At 44.7% G+C, this 22,230-nt stretch overlaps 1 protein-coding gene across 1 annotated transcript in view; it reads right to left on the minus strand.

Annotated features, from left to right (window-relative positions):
* The window catches only part of LOC126278166 (zinc finger and SCAN domain-containing protein 22-like), a 707,092-nt gene that overhangs the window by 311,678 nt on the left and 373,184 nt on the right, over nucleotides 1–22,230 (minus strand). The gene's annotated exons all lie outside the window — the stretch shown is intronic.

Consider the following 22,230-nt stretch of genomic DNA (forward strand, 5'->3'; position numbering starts at 1 on the left):
TTTCCAAATACCTCATCTAGCTCATGCTGTGTTCAGTTCTCGTTGCTTTCACGTGTACAAGATCTGGTGACACCTCCGTTACGTGACTTAGCAGATCCGTTATAGTGCGGGCAAAAACGCCCTCATTACTACACGAGAACTAAGTTAACCCACATAAAAGAGAAGACTGGTCGTTTGAGAGAGCGGTATATAGCGTGTGAAAACCAGAAAGCATAGAATCGAAGCGCCTGAGATGTACTACTATAGAAGGATAGTTGGACTCATAAGAGAAGGAGTCAGAATGTTCTTCGCAGTATCGGCGAAGAAAGGAGCATTTCAGAAACTCTGACAAGAAGAAAGGACAGGATGGCAGGTAAACCAGTCAGTGGATTAACAACAAAAAATCAATGTGGTGTAGAATTGGAACCAGGCTGCCATGTAACACTGTGTTTTGGTGTTAAAAGCAGCCTGTGCATCGCACGATAATTGCACAGTCTGATGCTGACGTAAGTCAAGACATTTATACGGTGAATACTTGATAGTCCGACATATGGTGTCGATGCAGAAAGATAGACATGGAGATGTGAGAAAATGGTAGTAAGTAGTAATCGTGTTTTGACGGGCCCACCACCATTCCGAGAATGAAGTTGCCAGATCTGATTAACGTGATCTTTCCAACGTATCTACAACGAATCGTGTACCGTTCGCAGCCATGCTACGCGTCGCAAGAACAGTGGTCGTAAAAGGATATGAAGATTTTTCGATGACAGTCGGTTTCAAACCAGACAGAAATTGTCTCTGTTAGTGAAAGCAGGACCATATCATTCGCTTTCTGAGCTAACACTATGAAAGGAACTACTTGCAGTGATCATTTGTAGTCGGGTAAACCGCAAAAGGTCATTTATCACAGCATCACAGAAAGCTGCATGTCTCCAATGGCCCAAACAACATAGAACAGCGCTGTGGCTAACTTAAGGCATGTTGAATTCTTCAACGCGTCGGGACTTTGTCTCTTTTCGAATGTGCAGGGGTTTGAGTCCCAAGATTTTTTGGTGACCTTTCCGAGGCGTTTTACTCTCTTGTAAAAATTGAAGTTTTATGGATTGATGGCTTTACACACAGCTGATTTGTATCATACTTATTAGAGAGAACGCAAAAAGTTCTGCTGAATAATGCAAACAATGTTTGATGGGTAGAAAATTTTACTAAATGGGGAGAAATCATAAAGGGAGTCCTACAGGGTTCAAATATGGGTCAACCCACATTCGTTACACGTGTGAATGACATTCCACTTAACATTCAACAAGCAGAACCGGTACTTATTGCAGACAATACTAGTGTTCAAATAAATCCCACTACAGATAAAGTAACAGAATAGAACATAAAAGATGATTTCCAAAGAATTATTAAGTGGTGTTCACTACATAACGTCTTCCCAAATTTTGAAAAAACATACTTTAATCAGTTCTGTGCAACAAATAGAGATATACCAAAAACTGATGGAGTACATGAGCAGGCATCAGTAAATAGGGTGCTCCAAACATTTAGGTGTACATATTGATGAAACTTTGAACTGGAAGAAGCATATTACTGAGCTTGTCAAACAATTAAGTGCTGCCACTTTTGCTCTTCGTATAATTACTAATCTTGCATGCATAAAACTCCTGACATATTTTGCATATTTTATGAAATAATTTTATGTGGTCACTCACCACTTAAGAAAGTATTGATTGACCAAAAGCAAGCAGTGGTGTTCAGCATGGACATTATGTAGGTACATCTTCAGCGAGCTAGGCATTTTAACTGCTCTATCACATTAGATATACTTTAATAATGAAGTTCGTTATGAACAATCCATCACAATTTGAGAAGAACCGAGAGGTCCATACCTACAGTTATTAAAGCTGTCGGTGGCTCAGAATTGAGTTCATTATGCAGCAACAAAAGTGTTGATAATTTGCCCAGTAACATGAAATGTCTGCAGGTAGCTAAGGAAATTTTACATGCAACGCAAAAACATTTCTCCTGGACAACTCCTTATTCCATGGACCAATTTCTATTTAGAAACAGGTAGCCTGAAGAAAGGCTTGTTTTTAAGTGTAGTTACATGAGTTCTTTAATGTTAACGCTAACCGTAAATATACTGTAGCCTCATTTTCTCCACACAGTTTTCTTAAGAGCACTGTTTAAATGACCTATGGAACATGTAAGCAACCATGTAAGCAACTAGCTAACTGCCGGCCGCGGTGGCCGGGCGGTTCTAGGCGGTTCAGTCCGGAACCGCGCGACTGCTACGGTCGCAGGTTCGAATCCTGCCTCGGGCATGGATGTGCGTGATGTCCTTAGGTTAGTTTGGTTTAAGCAGTTCTTAGTTCTAGGGGACTGATGACCTCAGATGTTAAGTCCCATAATGCTCAGAGCCATTTGAATCAATTTTGAAATAACTAAGTCGTTCACCCCACAGTGGGTGGAGAGCGCAGTTAACGTCGGAGGTGGTTCTGTGATGTTTTTGGGGTGTTCACTGAATACCGGCGAAGACCTACTCCTTCAGAATGAAATTTTCACTCTACAGCGGAGTGTGCGCTGATATGAAACTTCCTGGCAGATTAAAACTGTGTGCCGGACCCGGACTTGGCACCTTTGCCTTTCGCGGGCACGTGCTCTACCGACTGAACTACCCAAGCACGAATCACGCCCCGTCCTCACAGCTTTACTTCTGCCAGTACCTCGTCTCCTACCTTCCAAACTTTACAGAAGCTCTCCTGCGAACCTTGCAGAACTAGCACTCCTGAAAGAAAGGATATTGCGGAGACATGGCTTAGCCACAGGCTGGGGGATGTTTCTAGAATGAAATTTTCACTCTACAGAGGAGTGTGCGCTGATATGAAACTTCCTGGCAGATTAAAACTATGTGCCGGACCGAGACTCGAACTCGGGACCAAGTGCTCTAGCGACTATCCTTTCTTTCGGGAGTGCTAGTTCTGCAAGGTTCGCAGGAGAGCTTCCGTAAAGTCTGGAAGGTAGAAGACGAGGTACTGGCAGAAGTAAAGCTGTGAGGACGGGGCGTAATTCGTGCTAGGGTAGCTCAGCGGTAGAGCACTTGCCCGCGAAAGGCAAAGGTCACGAGTTCGAGTCTCGGTCCGGCACACAGTTTTAATCTGCCAGGAAGTTACCTACTCCTTCAGGTTGCCGTAAACATAAGGGGAGATAACTGTTTCAACATTTTCGGTAATGGAGTGTTACTCTTTGCTCGATAACGTCATGAAGACCATGCTGTGGACATTGCCGTTTTTCAAGATGACAACAAGTCAGTTCCCAGGGGTACACGATAACATATTCTGGGTTTTATGTGCAATCTGGCGCCTGGTTATACCTCAACCACCCCGCAAAATCAGTGAGTGGCCCCAGGTAGATATTGATACACCCGAAGTGACGAATGGATGAACTTCCTGAGGACTTCCTTCCTGTGGACTCTCTTCCTGAGGTTGTACGTGGTGGATCTCGAAGCCGCGACAGTCACTACAAGAGCCAGCGACAATGATTTCACCGCATTCGGCAGTGAAATACATGGTGAGCAGCCCGGAAGTACAGATTTTCAGTTTGAGTACTGTCCAGCCGTTGACCGCTGCCTGGTTGTTCACGTAACGACTCCTGTCCGGAGGCGGCGACGCACCGCGCCGGCGTAATCGCCACCTGCGCTGTCGTAATGGGTACAGCCGAGTGGAACGTGCCAAGGCAGAGCAGAAAAGCGTTGACACCGGACGGTCACGGGCGGTCGCCGCAGACCGCCGTAAGAAGACCCGCCGCCGGCGATGGTCCACTGCCCAAAATTTTTGCCTCCACCGTCACCGCTTTGTTTGTTTGCGGAGCAGCCGCCCTCTTCTTCGCATTTCCCAAAGGGTACCTGGAATGCTTTTCTATGCGGCGTTACGTGGCGGCGGTACAGGGCATCCGGTCCGGTGGCTTTCCTATTAAATGTAACTTAGTCATCCCCGCTCTATTCTGTTAGCAGGCTGAAAATTTCTGCTCGGTAGCCTCGGCGACAACATAACAGTGTTGTTAGCGATGCTTGAGGTTTCAAAAGGATGAGTCAGGTATTTAAAAAAAGGCGATGATTACGTTCCCTTCGCAAAAAAAATATTGTCGCCTTACAGTGCAGTGTCAAGAGAGCGTCCATTAAAAAAAAAGTATTGCTCTTGCTACTTTTCTTGGTTGTCGCCGTGATCCACAGTCGAGAGACTGGTTTGGAACAGCTCTTCATAGGCCTGCAGAAGTCTCCTCGTCTCTTTTATTTTTTATTTATTTTATTTATGAATTTAGCCAGCTATGGACCGCATACAACTTAAGACTTATGGTGTTTCTTTTTCTTCCTTTCTTCCCAGTACTTCTTCATTTTCTCGCCAACTGCTCGTCTCTGCTCATCTGTCCACACTCTCTTGGGTCGAGGTTTTGGCGCATCTTCTTCATAGTTTGCGTTTTCTATAAGTAGCCTAAAGTTATTCCTGTCACGTATTATTTCTTCTGTAACACCTATTTTGTTGGCGTCTTTCTTTACTGCATCTATCCATCCTACAGTTTTTTTAGCTTACTAACGTAATTAAAATTTTATTTGTAATCCGCGTTTCTTCCATTCTTTTTAAATGTCCATAAAATTTTAGCCCTCTCTTCCTCATTGTATCTGTGATCTTTTCTGTATTTTTGTATAGGTCTCCATTTCTCCATTTTAATCCACCTATTTTCCTTGTTTTCTCAGGACCTAGAATTTTTCTTAATATTTTTCTCTCTCTCTTTTCTAGTTCTCTTAATTCGCCTTTCTTATTCAGTGTTAGGCAATCTGATCCATATGTTGCTTGTGTCCTAATAACTGAATTGTACTGTTTAATCTTTGCTTGTATGGATATTGATTTCTTATTGTAGTAGTTTTGTGTTAATTTATATGAAAATTCCAACTTTTTTATTCTTTCTTTATTTGTTGTGTTATCCAGTCCATTGGCTTGGATCCACTCCCCCAGGTATTTGAATCTATCAACTCTTTTTAATTTTTCCATACTTTGTTTTCATAAACTTTTCTGTATTATGTTTGTGTTCTATATACTCGGTTTTTTCATAGGATATTTTTAGCCCAGTCTTTTCAGCAATCTCGTGTAACAGATCAAGCATAACTGTTGCGTCTGTTCGGTTTTCAGTTATCAATGCCATATCATCCGCAAAGGCTAAACATTTCACTTCAAATTTGTTCTTTCCTTGGCCCATGCTTATACCCTTTGTGCCTCTGTTTTTCAAGGAGTTTTCCCATGTTTTTAATATTTTATCTAAACCCAAGTTAAAGAGAATTGGGGACAGTCCGTCTCCTTGTCGAACTCCTGTTTTTATTTTCTCGTTTCTTCGTAACTACTCTAACCTACATCTATTTGAACTTGCTTGTTATAGTCAAACTTTGTTTTGGCTCTACAGTTTTTTCTGTCCACGTTTTTCTCAGTTACCAAATTCACGATTCGTTGATACCTGAGGACGTATTCCATCAATGAAAACTTTCCTTTTTTACCACCCTTTATCTTGTTTTATGCGTCTATATACAGTAGAGAAAAGGGGTTGGGATAGAGGCCAAAGTAAAACATGCCTGAATGATTGAGTCACTGCGATCTTTTTTCCGGGAATCTACATCCACATCTACATCCATACTCCGCCAGCTACCTGACGGTGTGTGGAGGATGGTACCTTGAGTACCTCTATCGGCTTTCCCTTCCATTCGAGTCCCGAGCGGTCTAGGGCGCTGCAGTCATGGACTGTGCGGTTGGTCCCGGCGGAGGTTCGAGCCCTCCCTCGGGCTTGGGTGTGTGTGTTTGTCATTAGGATAATTTAGATTAAGTAGTGTGTAGGCTTAGGGACCGATGACCTTAGCAGTTAAGTCTCATAAGATTTCACACACATTTCAACATTTTTTTTTCTATTCCAGTCTCGTATTGTTCGTGGAAAGAAAGATTGTCGATATGCCTCTGTGTGGGCTCTAATCTCTCTGATTTTATCCTCATGGTCTCTTCGCGAGATATACGTAGGAGGGAGAAAAAAAAAATGGCTCTGAGCACTATGGGACTCAACTGCTGTGGTTATTAGTCCTCTAGAACTTAGAACTACTTAAACCTAACTAACCTAAGGACATCACACACATCCGTGCCCTAGGCAGGATTCGAACCTGCGACCGTAGCAGTCGCACGGTTCCGGACGTAGGAGGGAGAAATATAATGCTTGACTCCACGGTGAAGGTATGTTCTCGAAACTTCAACAAAAGCCCGTACCGAGCTACTGAGCGTCTCTCTTGCAGTCTTCCACTGGCGTTTATCTATCATCTCGGTAACGCTTTCGCAATTACTAAATGATCCTGTAACGAAGCGCGCTGCTCTCCGTTGGATCTTCTCTATTTCTTCTATCAACCCTATGTGGCACGGATCCCAAATCGGTGAGCAGTGTTCAAGCAGTCGGCGAACAAGTGTTCTATAACCTACTTCCTTTGTTTTTGGACTTTCCTTAGGATTCTTCCAATGAATCTGAGTCTGGCATCTGGTTTACCGACGATTAACTTTGTATGGTCGTTCCATTTTAAATCACTTCTAATGCCTACTCCCAGATAATTTATCTGTGTAATTTATCTGTGTAATTTATTTGTGGTTTAGATGGCAGAAGACAACTGGTCCCCCACAGTTAAAACGGTCAATAAATAAAAACGCCAATAGAGCAAATTTCGTGGTTGGTAGCTTTCGTACGGTTCATAGTGAGTCGTTGGTCGAATCCAGACCGTAAGTAGTCCTCCACCCTGACAAAAAAAGCAGAGCCATGTATGTCTGAGCTAAACATACTGTAGTCCTACCACGTGCGGATTCTGGCACCGTTTCAGATGCACATGTTAATGTAGGGATTACAAATGCAAATGGTCTCCCGCTGTCTTTTGTCGTTCTGTGTGGACACATCGGGAACTGCAATTAATTATACAACACGCGAAGGAAGCAGTGCGACTGCCACTTAATACAGTGATTGTGACCGACAGTCGCCCTCTGCCCTAGTCTCTTTAGGGTTACGTTGTCGTCGACTGACGCGGAACCACGTGGTTCAAACTACCGATTTTGTTTCGCGCGCAAAGCGAATTTAAGATAGAAGAAAACTTATAAACTATAGGGGAGGATGACACATGGATTGCCTTATAAGGCACAGACTAAGCTACCTGGTGGACCTATTGGCAGAGGGTTTGCTTTCGGAAAGCGAGAAGTTAAAGCCGCTATCCGGACATCGTGTTTTTTGTTTCTCACAATTTTGTGAAATCGCTACAAGTAAATGTCGTATGAGCACTAGCTGTCACATCCTCGTCTACTGTAGTAAACGCTCCGTGTCTAGTGCCTCTAATGGCGGAGGAACTAAACGTTAGTCTACTGCCGTCCTTTGCTCTTCGAACTGAACTAAGAAGATTGAGCAACTCGAGAGAGACGATAGAAGGAAACAATATATAAGCTGCAAATCTTCTCAGACGTTAACGCAAGAACTATGCTGTGAAACTTCCTGGCAGATTAAAACTGTGTGCCGGACCGAGACTCGAACTCGGGACCTGTGCCTTTCGCGGGCACGTGCTCTACCAACTGAGATACCCAAGCACGACTCACGCCCCGTCCTCACAGTTTCACTTCTACTTATACCTCGTCTCCGACCTTCCAAAATTTACAGAAGCTCTCCTGCGAACCTGGCAGAAGTGAAGCTGTGAGGACGGGGCGAGAGTCGTGCTTGGATAGCTCAGTTGGTAGAGCACTTGCCCGCGAAAGGCAAAGGTCCCGAGTTCGAGTCTTGGTCCGGCACACGGTTGTAATCGGCCTGGAAGTTTCATATCAGCGCACACTCCGCTGAAGAGTGAAAATCTCATTCTGCAAACTATGATGTGTATGAAAAATTGGTTTTACGCCTCTGTGGCAGGGTGGTGTGCCTTAAAAAGGAAATCATCTGCTTGCTGTACGTACGGATGAGGGGCGATGAGTGTGTAATGCGCTTATCAGCTCAAGACATACGGACATGAGTGTCCTGAACCTGTTGAATTATTGCCAAGTGTATTTTCAATATCTTGTTTTTTCATGTTTATTCCGATTTTGACCTTTGCTACAAATCGTCTTCAGGTTCATATATAACTACTGGAGATCACGTTTCATCAGTAAGGGACGCATTCTATAAAAGCTCATAACAGAATATTCACCCCTGCTTAAAACTCATAACGGAATGCTAGTACTGGTGACTAACTGCAATAATTAGGTATGAATTTAAAGATTATTTGTAAAAAACCTCGAAAGTGTTAATTGAAACAAACGCAAAAAATGACCAAGTGGGAGTAAGTCTTTTTTTAAATTATATTAGAGGACTCACGGTGCCCTCAGTCGTAGTGGCTAATATTACAGAAAGAAACGTTATTTATTTCCAGTCACTTGCATCTACTTGTTCTACCTTACGAAGTATTAGTCTCGTAATTACTGCACCACCTCGACCGGTCTGTAGCTACTTGGAGAGTTCGTTAGTCACGTAAAAGTATAATCCTGTCCTCTACAGGTGCAATGTGTTGACACCTTCCTGACGAGGGCACAACAGCCTAGAGGCGACGGCGTCGTCGCGGAAACAGAAAAACCCGGTGCGCGGGTGCGGACTCGCCCTTGTAAGTCAGCCTGAGCGGCGATAAAGCACAGACACCCCGCGCGGCGCGCGCCGTATGGCCGCAAGTTATTTGTAGCGTCTGCTGCCGCTGCTGCCGCAACTGGACCGTGGATTAATCACCCGCGGCATTAAGGCGGACGGTTTTACGTCCAATATTAATAACTCGTTCGGCTTTATATAAACAGCCGCGCCTAAATCACGCGAATCGCGGCGGACCTCCCCCGCTTGGTAGTAGCAGGCGCGCACACACACACACACCCGCACACACACACACACACACACACACACACACACACACACACACACACACACACACAGGTGCCATCACTTATGGGTGCCCTGATCTATATCTGCTCTCGCCACGCCACGCTCAGATTTGCTTGCCAGCACAGTTTCCCACGGCGTCGAGTCGCACGCACCTCTGCGGCTACCGCGCGTGCATCTATCCGTACTGGAATGACTCGTCAAGTGGTAACTAACCAGCACGTCATCTTGATCCTTCCTGCCGAACATGCCAGGCAAGTGAGATCACTCAGCAAGCAATCGTTGGGCAAGTAACATCGAAACTTGATCAAGAACTTAATTTAATTTCACAGTATATTTGATTAATCGTCTGGACCAAATTTACATTTTGTTCATGATCAGTTTCGGCTATCAAGAGCCATCTTCATATTTGTTAAAAGTGACAGCGCAGTAGAATGTGATCAGGAGAGCAGGAACAGGATAAGAAAGACTCGGCTTTTCCAATCACCCAAGGTCGGAAGCACGCAGCTAAGGTTTGCCAGTGAAACTCACGTCAAAGAAGTTCACAGACGCGAGTAGCCAACGGTACATTGGTCACATAGCTTAGTAAGGTGCAAACCCATCAAGTGTTGATACATGCATGCCGTAAATAACTGACGTCGTTTTTTCGAACCTCAAGTAACAGAAGAACTTATTGTAATTTAGCGCGCTAGCAGACCAGTCGTGAGTCAGGTTTTGTCTGGGGTGCATTACGTCTCAGTTATGATGATCTTGTGATTAATTATACTTTCATTTTATGTGAGGATGAGTACGTTCATACTTGACACAGACAACAGAAAATAGTGATATTTGTATAATATACAGTGCGTTTGACAAACGAAATGGACGAGGACAGTACAACGAAACAAATACTCCAAAAAACCTTAGGCCAGAGACCAATGAAACTCCCGGTATTTCAACTCTGGTGCGTGTTTGGCATGGACCTGATGGGTGTGTATGCAACAGTGTGGTGAAAGGCCACCTATCTTTCTGATGCAGATCCATGTTTGACAAGGCATTTATGCCCAGACCTTCGTCCTGAGCTCTAATAATCTTTCTAGCAGGCCTAGGAATTGTGACAGTCTCCCGTTTTATGCCATGTACCAGGAATACTTTGTTTTAACCTAAATGAGCCTCTGTTATTCGACTTTTATGGGCTCATATTTTACGAGGCTTATTCGAAAAGTAAAGCCCGAGCGACTGTGAAATGGAAACCACTGTGAAAATAAAAAATGTTTTATCCACAACAGCTAGCTATAACTTTAAGCTACTATCTACATAGTCACCGATCCGACTTAGACGTTTGTCGCAGCGTTGTACCAGCTTTCCAATACAGTCGTTAGAGAAGGCAATCGCCAGTGTTTTCTGCCAGTTATATATGCTGGCCTACAGCTAATTGTCTGCGCCAAAATGTTATCTTTGTAGCCAGACGTTCATGTGAGCAGAGATGAAACTCAGAGAGGGGGGTAATCAGACACTTCCAATTTAAATGCTGCAGGAACATCCTCATTGCCCTTGCAGAACGCGGCTGAGAATTGTTTTGAAGAAGAAAACACATGACAGTTATGTGATGTGGGCTGCATAGCTTCAGGCGGAATTATGTAATATGGGCTGCATAGCTTCAGGCGGAATTTCTCACCAGGCCCTCGTGGTTTGGCGTGAGACACTACTTTCTAGGCATCTTTAAGTGGTCACTGTGCTCTCAGAACTGAAAAGAGCGACGTGATGCGATCGATGGGCGTCTAGAGCCACTGCCCAACACATCTATGTGAAGCTTCATTGGATTTTCACAGTGGTTTCTATTTCGCGACCGATCGTATAATACTTTCCGAATACGCCTCGTATATGTGCCTGAAGATGGGACACATGTCCCAAAACCAGGATGTGCCTTCCTTTTACAATGCAAAAAATTTTAAAACTGCAGTGGACCATATTATAGACTACTGTTTATTTTCACTGTAATCAATCACAGCCCTCATACTTGTTCCAAGCAACAGCTCCCTGTATGACGTATCTGCAAAAGCAGTTCTACAGTGGCGCCGGTACAGCTTGCAAGTAAAATGGTAGAGCAGACTTAATGACCGACCAAGGATGTAGTTCACAGGGGTTTGTGTGTGTGACGAGGGACGGAACGGCGGAGTGATTCTGGTACGTTTGCTAGTACAACACACCGTTTGGCGTGGTACAATTGCAGGAGTGAATGTGGCACCTGGAAGCGTGCCGAATCGTGCGGTACCGGCGGAGGGAGACGGAAGCCCCTTTGGGCGGCGGCCGGTCCGATTTGCACGGTCACGTGCTCGCCGCTACTCCGCCGTATGACTGGCGGCCATTGTGGCCGGCGGTCGGCGCTGATGAGTCGGCTCTAATGGTGCGTCCCTATCAAAGGGCCAGCGGATAGGCAGCCGCGGCCGCTCAAATAAAAGGAGCGCCCGCCATTGTGGCCAGAGTTGCAGAGTAACAGCTTCGCTATTAACCGCTGGGCTTATTTGGCCGCCGCTAGGTTTGTACAAATTATGCACGGTGCGCGCGCTCGCGCATGCGCGTAATAACGAGCCAGCCGGAAAATGTGCGTCCGCTTAATTCCAGTCATTTCCCTGTCAAGCCGCGTTCTGTCCGCTACTGCTGTCTGTCTCTCTCCCTCTCTCTCTCTCTCTCTCTCTCTCTCTCTCTCTATCTCTCTCTCACACACACACACAAACACACACACACACACACATACACACATTCTTCACAGTGTAAACACATGCCACTGTCCGCCTTTTGTGAAACGTTTTCACAGTCGTATTGTGGATCGCAGCTGATGGTGCGTTCCACAGCCACAGGCGCTAGAGGGAAGCTGACGCGTCTAACCCACAGGTGAACTTGAGTGTCACGCGAAGGAATCAGACCTTCAATGCTCCTCACGTGCGTACACTGCCGAGTCACACTGTTTCTTCTCCTGTCACTTCGCCTAATCACAGCAGCTGGTCGAGCTAGTCGGGTACAATGACTTTTCTGGAGACTGGAAATCTGCTCTGTAGGAATAAGCATGGGTTTCGAAAAAGACGATCGTGTGAAACCCAGCTCGCGCTATTCGTCCACGAGACTCTGATGGCCATAGACACGGGTTCCCAGGCAGATGCCGTGTTTCTTGACTTCCACAAGGCGTTCGATACAGTACCCCACAGTCGTTTAATGAACAATGTAAGAGCATGTGGACTATCAGATTAATTGTATGATTGGATTGAAGAGTTCCTAGCATGTCATTCTCAATGGAGAGAAGTCTTCCGAAGTAAAAGTGATTTCAGGTGTGCTGCAGGGGAGTGTCGTAATACCATTGCTATTCACAATGTACATAAATGACCGTGTGGATAACATCGGAAGTTCACTGATGATTTTTGCGGATGATGCTGTAGTATATCGAGAGGTTGTATTCGTCCACGAGACTCTGATGGCCATAGACACGGGTTCCCAGGTAGATGCCGTGTTTCTTGACTTCCAAAAGGCGTTCGATACAGTTCCCCACAGTCGTTTAATGAACAAAGTAAGAGCATGTGGACTATCAGATTAATTGTGTGATTGGATTGAGAGTTCCTAGCATGTCATTCTCAATGGAGAGAAGTCTTCCGAAGTAAAAGTGATTTCAGGTGTGCTGCAGGGGAGTGTCGTAATACCATTGCTATTCACAATGTACATAAATGACCGTGTGGATAACATCGGAAGTTCACTGATAATTTTTGCGGATGATGCTGTAGTATATCGAGAGGTTGTAACAATGGAAAATTGTACTGAAATGCAGGATGCTCTGCAACGAATTGATGCATGGTGCAGGGAATGGCTGTTGAATCTGAATGTAGACATGTGTAATGTGCTGCGAATACACAGAAAGAAAGATCCTTTATCATTTAGCTACAGTATAGCAGGTCAGCAACTGGATGCAGTTAATTCCATAAATTATCTGGGAGTAGACATTAAGAGTGATTTAAAATGGAATGATCGGTAAAACAAATGCCAGACTGAGATTCATTGGAAGAATCCTAAGAAAATGCAATCCGAAAACAAAGGGAGTAGGTTACAGTACACTTGTCGCCCATTCCTTGAATATTGCTCAGCAGTGTGGGATCCGTACCAGATAGGGTTGATAGAAGAGATAGAGATGATCCAACGGAGAGCAGCGCGCTTCGTTACAGGATCATTTAGTAATCGCGAAAGCGTTACGGATATGATAGATAAACTCTGCAGGAGAGACGCTCAGTAAATCGATTCGGGCTTTTGTTGAAGTTTCGTGAACATACCTTAACCGAGGAGTCAAGCAGTATATTGCTCCCTCCCACGTTTATCTCACGAAGAGACCATGAGGATAAAATCAATGAGATTAGAGTCCACACAGAGCCATACCGACAATCTTTCTTTTGACGAACAATACAAGACTGGAATAGAATGGAGAACCGATAGATGTACTCAAAGTACCCTCCGCCACACACCGTCAGGTGGCTTGAGGAGTATGGTTGTCGATGTAGATGTATTGCGAGTGGTAAGCACTGTAAGGTAGAGGAAATGGTTTATAAAGGAGTTACATGTAGCTTCTACTGACTTTGAGAAAGCTTTTGACAGTGTGAACAGAAAGAAACTATGGGACATAACGACTAAAGCTGGATATTGTAGACATCTTACTGAAGCTATAAAAAGCTTATACGAGACACAAAAATAATACTAGAAGTCGGTGATAATAAAACATAAGAAATCACTACCAACCACTGCAACCTTATACAATGTATATAAAATGTTTCATGTGTATAAGTGCAGATATATGTTGGTGAATGAACGCGGTGCACTGAACAACATTACATGAGTATTTATGTCGTTTGCAGACTAATAATTATAGCTGTTACAACTTGTATGTCTTTAGGATGGTGAGTACATCCAAGTACATGTGGCAAGCAAAATTCATTAATGCTTCTTTTTCCATGGTCTGATGTGAGGTTTGAAGTGTGGATGAGTAGACTCAAAACGGTTAGTCTATATTGAGAAGTGCAGTTCACTTAGTGGAGTAGTTACAGACGTGTAGAAAAGTCAGGTCGTGAAGTTTGTGATGTTTTTGTGGCAACACTGCTCGACGCAGAGAAAAAGAAACCAGCACAATGATGTGTCTACATATTAAGATACCACATATGAAAGAATCTGCACCCTGTATAAATGATTTGATTAAGAACTGGAAAAAGGACATCAATCTGGGTATACAGGTTAGCAGAAATAAATAGTTTTGTATCCTCATGTAAGCAGATGGTGTTACAATTTTGGAAGAAACTGAAGATGCTACAAAAAGCTACATCAGTTAGCGAAAGGAGAATAAAACCTTCGCATGTCAACAAATGAAACTAAAATCATATTCCATCGTCGGGAATACCCCACCCACTCAAATATAATAATAAATAATAATCCACCTATGCTAGTCTCAAACTTTATTTTTTCAGGACGCAACGTAAGCTGTGATATGGACAAGGACACAGAAAATGAGAATGACCAATATCAGTCAATATGCAGAATGATAAACAAAACATTCCAGAACATAATACGGAAGGAAACAAAATTAAAATTTTATTAAACCACGCACGCCCCTGTATTGCTATATGGAAGTGAGTTATGAATTCTTAAAAAGAAAGATAAAAGTAAACGACAAGCAACAGAAATGAGATTACTCAGGAAAGTGAAAGAGGTTGCCAGGAAAGAGCGTATAAGAAATGACGGTATTTTGGGTGAACTAGATATTTACAATACTAATGAAAAGCTCGAATAAAATGAAACATGAGCACGAGTCCAGAGAGAATCTCACGTCAGGCAATGCTGTACCACGTAGGAAGACCCGGAACTAGGTGGCAGTGAAAAATGCCCAAGTGCCCAAACCGTCGAGCTTAGATGTAGAAGAAGACCACCCGAATGACCCACTGTATAGTATTGCTCATATGTCTGAGACCAAAAAGGAGTAACGAGGGATATTGTACGTACACAAAGGTGGGCAGTACGAGTAGTCACAAATTTGCTTGACCCTTGAGGGGGCGTCACGGAGATACTGAGAAACCTCAACTAGGAAACAGCCGAAGGCAGATGCCAACTAGTCCAGGAACGCGTACTAGTAAAGCTTCAGAAACCGGTGAATAATCTGGCAATATACTACAACTATCTACGAATCGTTCCCGTAGTATTTGGGAGGGGGGGGGGGGAAACAATATGAGACTAAGTATGCTCTCCATATGCGAATCGAGTGGAAAGAAGCGCCAGTGGATTAAGAGGAAGCAAAACTGTATCTGATACACTATCTATCGTTATCACTCACTGTATGGTGGCTATCGACTTGTGTTCATCGCTCTGCCAGAGTACTGACTTCAGTCGTTTATTATCTTGCTTCGTAACTCACAATAATTGTATCACACTGTGTGTGGAATCTTCACCGCGTTGTGTTTATTGAGATTTTCCCGTCGAAGAAAATATTATATCATTTTCCGGGCGTACCTTTCCCTCTTCGTTAAAGCTGACAAATACCTATGTTTTCTCAAGGGACTATCCTCCGTGAAAATGTGAATAAAATACAGTGTTGATTTAATGTAATGAACGTGAGCAAAGAATATGGACTGAAATGAGACTGAAGAAAGTAACGGGGAGTAGAAGAAATGAGATTACCGATTAATACAGCATCAAAATTGGGCGTTACGGAGAAGACGAGGAGAAGGAATTCTGGTACCTTATAAGCGAAATTGCACACAGCGAACGAAACAAAGAGTATTTAGACAGCTGGTCAGTAAAGGCTAAAAGCACTGGTTTCAGAGATAGACTCTACAGGAAGAAATTTCTTAGAACCTACATTCGGAGCATAGTATTATACGGAAGAACCCTCGAACTGTGAGGAAACCGGAACAGAACAGAAGCTAAGAGTTTGAGATGCGCTGCTGTAGAATGATTTTCTGCATAATGTCGAGTGATAAGAAGTTAGGAGGTTCTACACCAAACGGCGAGGGGAGCAACATGAGGAAAACACTCATAAGAAGAAGAGAAATGATGATAGGACAATCGTTAAGATATAAGGGAGTAACTAGAGGGAGAAGTACAGGGTCAAACGGCCGCGCGGGATTAGCCGAGCGGTCTTGGGCACTGCAGTCATGGACTGTGTGACTGGTCCCGGCGGAGGTTCGAGTCCTCCCTCGGGCATGGGTGTGTTTGTCCTTAGGATAATTTAGGTTAATTAGTGTTTAATCTTAGGAACTGATGACCTTAGCAGTTAAGTCCCATAAGATTTCACACACATCTGAACATTTTGAACAGGGTCAACTATATGGGAAGGCAGAGATTGGAGTAAATGCAATTGAGGGCACTGGCTGTAAGTACTTCTCTAAAGAAGAAGAAGTTTGCACATGAAAGAAATAGCGGCGAGAAGCATCAAACCAGTCACAAATTAAGAAGAGGAGACTCTTGCCGCTCTACATTGCTGACTTAAGATGTACCCGAAGATTTCAGAAGGAACTAGCCGTAGAGTTGAGAAAGGGCTCCACTTTCGTCCAAGGCTGTTGGCTGTGGAGCTTCGATCTACGCGGTCGAAACTGGAAATAATATTTCAGCATAATCGTAATCGCATTATGGCGGGTGAGCCCTGTCGAGTGCTTTAAGCAAGAGCACACAGCCAGCCGGATCCGGGCAGCGAGCCGTGGCCGGCGCTCATAACTCACTGAGAACCTACCCTCTGCTCTGCTCTCACCGGCCGGCCAGGCACTGACTGCTCTGCTGTCCGCCCCCGCTCGCCTTTCCTGCCTCCCACCGCACAGTGCAACTGTTAAAGGGTCAGCACGCACGTGTGTCGGTCGAGCAACTTTGTTGGTACTGTAGCGGGTGAAGCTTAATCATGGGATTTTTCTTTTAAAAAATTCAATGTTGTAGCCAGTATAGAGGGAATGTTTCTTTCTGTCAGCAGAAGATGAGGACTCCTGATTTCTTTCTTTCTTTTTTTTTTTAATGTTGAGACAGCTAACCTAATTGCCTTCCGGGAGTGCTGCAAGCAGCAGTGGTCTCTTCACCGATAGGTGTTCGGGCTTACTTCAGCGTCAGGGAATAAAATATGCTGCAGACATTGAACATCTACAATACTGAAGAGCCAAGGAAACTGCTTCAGCTGCCTGATATCGAGTAGGGCACCCGTGAACACGCAGACGTGCCGCAACACGACGTGGCATGGACTCGACCAATGTCTTACGTAGTGCTGGAGGGAACTGACACCGTGAATCCGTAAGATTACGAGGGTGTGCAGATCCCTTCCAAACAGCACCTTGCAAGACATCCCAGATATGCTCAGTAATGTTCATATCTCGGGAGTTTAGTGACCAGCAGAAGTGTTTAAACTCAGAATAATGTTCCTGGAGCCACTCTGTAGCAATTATGGAGGTGTGGGGTGTCGCATTGTCCTCCTGGAACTGTCCAAGCCCGTCGGAATGCATAATGGACATGAATGGATGCAGGTGATCAGACGGGATGCTTACGTACGTGTCACCTGCCAGACTCGTATCCAGACGTATGAAGGGTCCCATATCACTCCAACTGCACACGTTCCACAGCATTACAGAGCTTGGACAGTCCCCTGATAACATGCAGGGTCCATGGATTCATGAGATTGTCTCCATACCCTTACACGTCCATCCACTTGAAACGAGACTCGTCCGGCCAGGCAGCGTATTTCCAGTCATCAACAGTCCAATGTCGGTTTCGACGGGCGCCGACTAGGTGTGAAGCTTTTTGTCGCGCAGTCATCAAGGGTATACGAGTATATAAGCCCATATCGATGATGTTTCGTTGAATAGTTCGCACGCTGACACTTGTTGATGGCCCAACGTTGAAATCTGCAACAATTTGCGGAAGGGTTGCACTTGTGTCATGCTGAACGATTATTCCGGCCGCAGCGGTGTCGGACATTTGATGTCTTACCGGATTTCTGATATTCACTATACACTCGTGAATTGGTCGTTCAGGACGATACCCAGTTCGTCGCTGCTTCGGAGACCCTGTGTCCAATCGCTCGTGCCCCTACTATAACACCACGTTGAAACTCACTTTTATCTTGATAACCTGCCATTATAGCAGCAGTAGCCGATCTAACAACTGCGCCAGACACTTGTTGTCTCATACAGGCGTTGCCGACCGAAGCGCCGTGTTCTGCCTGTTTACACATCTCGGTATTTTAATACGCGTGCCTATACCAGTTTCTTTGGCTCTTAAGTGTACTTCGTTGCATCGACCTTTCACTCATCCCCGTTCCAATATGTCATTCCCTGTAGGATATAGCAAACTAAAACTTCTAGCGTTATACTTCTAAATATCTCTACTACTCACAAGCTTAAATGCATTGTGCTCATAATTCAGTAGTGCCATCTGACCAACAGTTTAAGGATACCAAAGGAATTTCTCCCATTTTCGTTAAGGCTTAATATGCAGAAAGCGTATTAAAGTAATTTGTAAAAATTGGCTACAAATAATTCAGGCTTTGTCTGTGTATTTATTTAAATAAACTTTCTTCGTACTGGCCGTTAAACATATTTTCTTCTCTAGCGAAGGACAGGAAAATTGGAGGAACATATGTACACCGACCAATGTGTTGGAATCAACGACAGAGAAGTATACAGGAAAAGACTAGTGGAGCCGATAGGGAAAAAGGACACTGAAGATCTCTGAAGAAGAGTGGGAGAGAAGAAGAGACAGAATGAAGAGATTCTGGAAGAAGAAGAGAAAAATGCAGTCCACGAAGGGGTACCCGTGGTCCTACAGAGGCCGTCACGCAGGAAGACGGAGAAGATAAGTCACACCTACCGATTTCCGTCGCATTTGGATATTTCCTTTGTGGTGCGCTCTTTTTTTTCTATTTTGTCGTAGAATTAATATATAGCTGCGTACAGAAAAACAGGGTAAGAAGGCAAGAACGGAGAGCTAGATACGACTTGGGGCTGCTCTAAGCTTTTAATGACCTGCTTGATATTTTGTTACACATAAGCTGTATATTAAATCACGTCACTAATCAAACTACTAACTCAAAGAGCTAACTATTGAGAAGAAGTATAGCGTTCCTGGAAATATTTTTATGTAGTTAGTGTGACAGAGAGGGCCACGTGTCTATTGTAAAAGACTTCGTCATGTTTGTAGTTATCTATGGGTTTCTTATGATCGTGCATCTAATGTCTTTCGTTTGTTAAAAGAATCAGCGCATTTGCTTCCTATTCTATCATTGATCCATTCACGACAGTTCTCGAATTTTTTGTTCTGTTTGGGGAAGAGACGAATACATTACTATTATTTCCCATTTCAGGATTCAGAAAGCGCAAAATGTTTCTTGAGAAGTATGATATCGTAAGCCCAGAATGCATATAACGGCAAGTGCTGCTGTCATGAAATGTGTATCGCCAAAAGGCGGCAAGCAAATCAGACGTCTGTAACACCGCTCCACATCCATCATTGGGGTACAGACGGGTAGTTGAACCATAGTTTGTAATAAGGTTTTGTGTAAGTAGGAACTGAGGAAGCCGACAGTCTTAGTGACGGTATATCCGCTACGTAACGAACGACACACACGTCGCGACACATGTTCAGTGATTTTCCATACTTCACATCGCGCACGAAGACATTTCCCGATTCGGGTAAGGGACTCTGAGCTCGTTTCGCGAGCAGATAAGCGACATTCAAAGCAGATACGGCGCAGCAAGTCCGTCCCAATTGACATTTGCTAAGGCCACCAAAGGGCCCAGAATTTCCGCGGCGCCCTTTGAAGCTGGCCGCCGGATTACGCACGGTAATTCCATGCGGCGAGGCCCCGTTATTTATGCCCGAGCGGAGACGTACGCTTCTCTACGAAAAGCGATAAGCATCGTACGTTAAGAACTGCTATTGTAGTCCGCTATTCAAATGTCACTGTCCCGCGCTGACTAACAGGCGCCGTCCCCGTCTAAATATGGATAGCAGAATTAGCCCGCCGGCTGCCGCGGGCTCTTCCTTATCTGCATGACGGCTGTGGGGGGCAGGCGCGACAGGTGACGTATTTACGGTCGCGAAATTATCTGCCGCCCTGGAGTCAGGTCACTGCACTGCGCGCCGTTTCCTGTTCGCTCCTGTGGGACCGCCCGTGACGCAACTGCTGATCTGCCACAACGTCGGTGAGTAGGTGTCGCGTCCTAACTGTGGATGCGTACGGCCTCTGCAGGTGGCTCCCGTAGCCAAAGTGCAAATCGTTTAGGTAAGAAGGGATAAGGAAAGCGGCATTCATCCTCTGACCACCAATTTTATATCAAAAATATTATTGCAATCGTAATTAACGTCGTAGTCAGAATTAATAATATGAAAAGAATATTTCCCATTGTTTCGTTTTCCAAAGGGGAGATGGGTAGGACATACATTCATAAGTACCTCCTGGGGTTCAGAAGAAGACTGGGCAAAAACTATATGATATACTCAAAACCTACACACATCAGAGGAGGGAGCATCTCTCCAAGTTTGTAACTCGGACTACAGGTACTCAGTATGCAATTTGAACTTCGTTTGTGATGTGACAAGCATCAATTCCTGGGTGCAAATCGTTGACGTGATGTGTGCGTGAAGACGCGAAGGTAGCCGCTTTGCGTACCTGGTGATTGGGTTGTCAATTTGCAGATGCGTACTAATTCGATGTAACAAGAAATCTGAGGACAGCATAACCTACAGGTGCAGTCCATAGATATAATAAATCTGATAACTATTGGTATGCTTCCTTTTAAAAAATGGTTCAACTGGCTCTGAGCACTATGGGACTTAACTTCTAAGGTCATCAGTCCCCTAGAGCTTAGAACTACTTAAATCTAACTAGCCTAAGGACATCGCACACATCCATGCCCGAGGCAGGATTAGAACCTGCGACCGTAGCTGTCGCGCGGCTCCAGACTGTAGCGCCTAGAACCGCTCGGTCAACCCGGCCGCACTTCCTTTTACCAGCGCAGAACACACACATGGTGTTTCCATAAGAGCGAGCAAAAATTTTAACAATTGGAGGTAGGGGACCTTGGGTCGGAGAATCATCTTAAGAAGGTAATAGGAATAAAATCACATTCTTACGTAATTTTTTATTTACGTTAGTTACACTTAACTTCAAATACCAACACTGACATAATGAACATACCATTTCTACTGTACCTCAGAAATGTGCTGAAACGGACGGCCATCAACCTCAATGCAAGCATGACATCAGCGAACAAGATCCTGAAGCACGTTGACAATACCACAGACAGCTACAATTATCACAATATGGTGGGGGCTCCGCTGATGATTCTTTTTTAGTAATATCGTGATATTCCATGGGCCCTATGAGTGCTCCGGAAGGCCGCATTACTGCAAAGGATTTTGGTTGATCAGGTCTATCGTATAATACCATATTTGTTGCTCAGTGGAAATGCTGTGTTCCAAGACGACATCGCCAATGTTCGCACAGATCAGGTAGTCCGTGATAGGTTTTGTGAGCACGAGGAGGAATTGTTGCATCTCCCCAGGCAACCGGAGTCACTAGCTCTCGGTATTATTGAGCCTTTACCGTCTCCTTTGAAAATAGGGTTTGTGATCGCTATCCACCTCCGTCATCATAAGCTAAACTTGGCACTAATTTTCAGGAAGGGGTGTAATATTAGCCTATAAACCGTACAGGACCTGTATCTATCCATTCTGAGGCAGCTGGAAGCTGTTTTGAATGGCAAAGTGTTTCCTACACAGTATTCGGCAAGATAATGTGATGTGATAAGGTGTTTTGATATTTTTGTCCAACCGCTGTACGTAAATAGTGCGTTGACTCTCCGGCTTACCGGTGTCGTTAGGAGGCCGGTTACCGTGGCAACGGTTGTCGCCGCCGCGTGGCACTATTCACCGTGGCCAGTGACGAGCCGTGGCCGCTGGTTTTTGCTGACTCGGGTGGGCGTCGGACTCTCTTTCGGGACTCGGCGGCGGCGCTCGTAAAGCAGGCCACCGGCGAGGCGCTCGCATCAGCATTACATGAGCGCCCGTAATGGAAACATAATTAGTAGGTCTACTGGCCGCCAGGGTCGCTACTGCTGCACTCCTAGCAAGAGTGTCGCTGCTGCCGAGGCGAGCGAAACGTAATCTTCCAGTGGGTCGTAAAAGGTAACAATTTCTGAGGAAGAAGATGTGAGAAGGTGTGCCGCATGTGGGTTGTACAGTTGGTCGGTGATTTTCACTGACGGAGTCTTGCCGAGCTATCAGCCGATCAACAGCTCCGTCGTGAAGCGACTTTTAGACGCGTTTTTCCATCGGTAC

This window comes from Schistocerca gregaria, chromosome 6 (assembly GCF_023897955.1).
Source record: "Schistocerca gregaria isolate iqSchGreg1 chromosome 6, iqSchGreg1.2, whole genome shotgun sequence".
NCBI classification, from domain to species: Eukaryota; Metazoa; Arthropoda; class Insecta; order Orthoptera; family Acrididae; genus Schistocerca; species Schistocerca gregaria.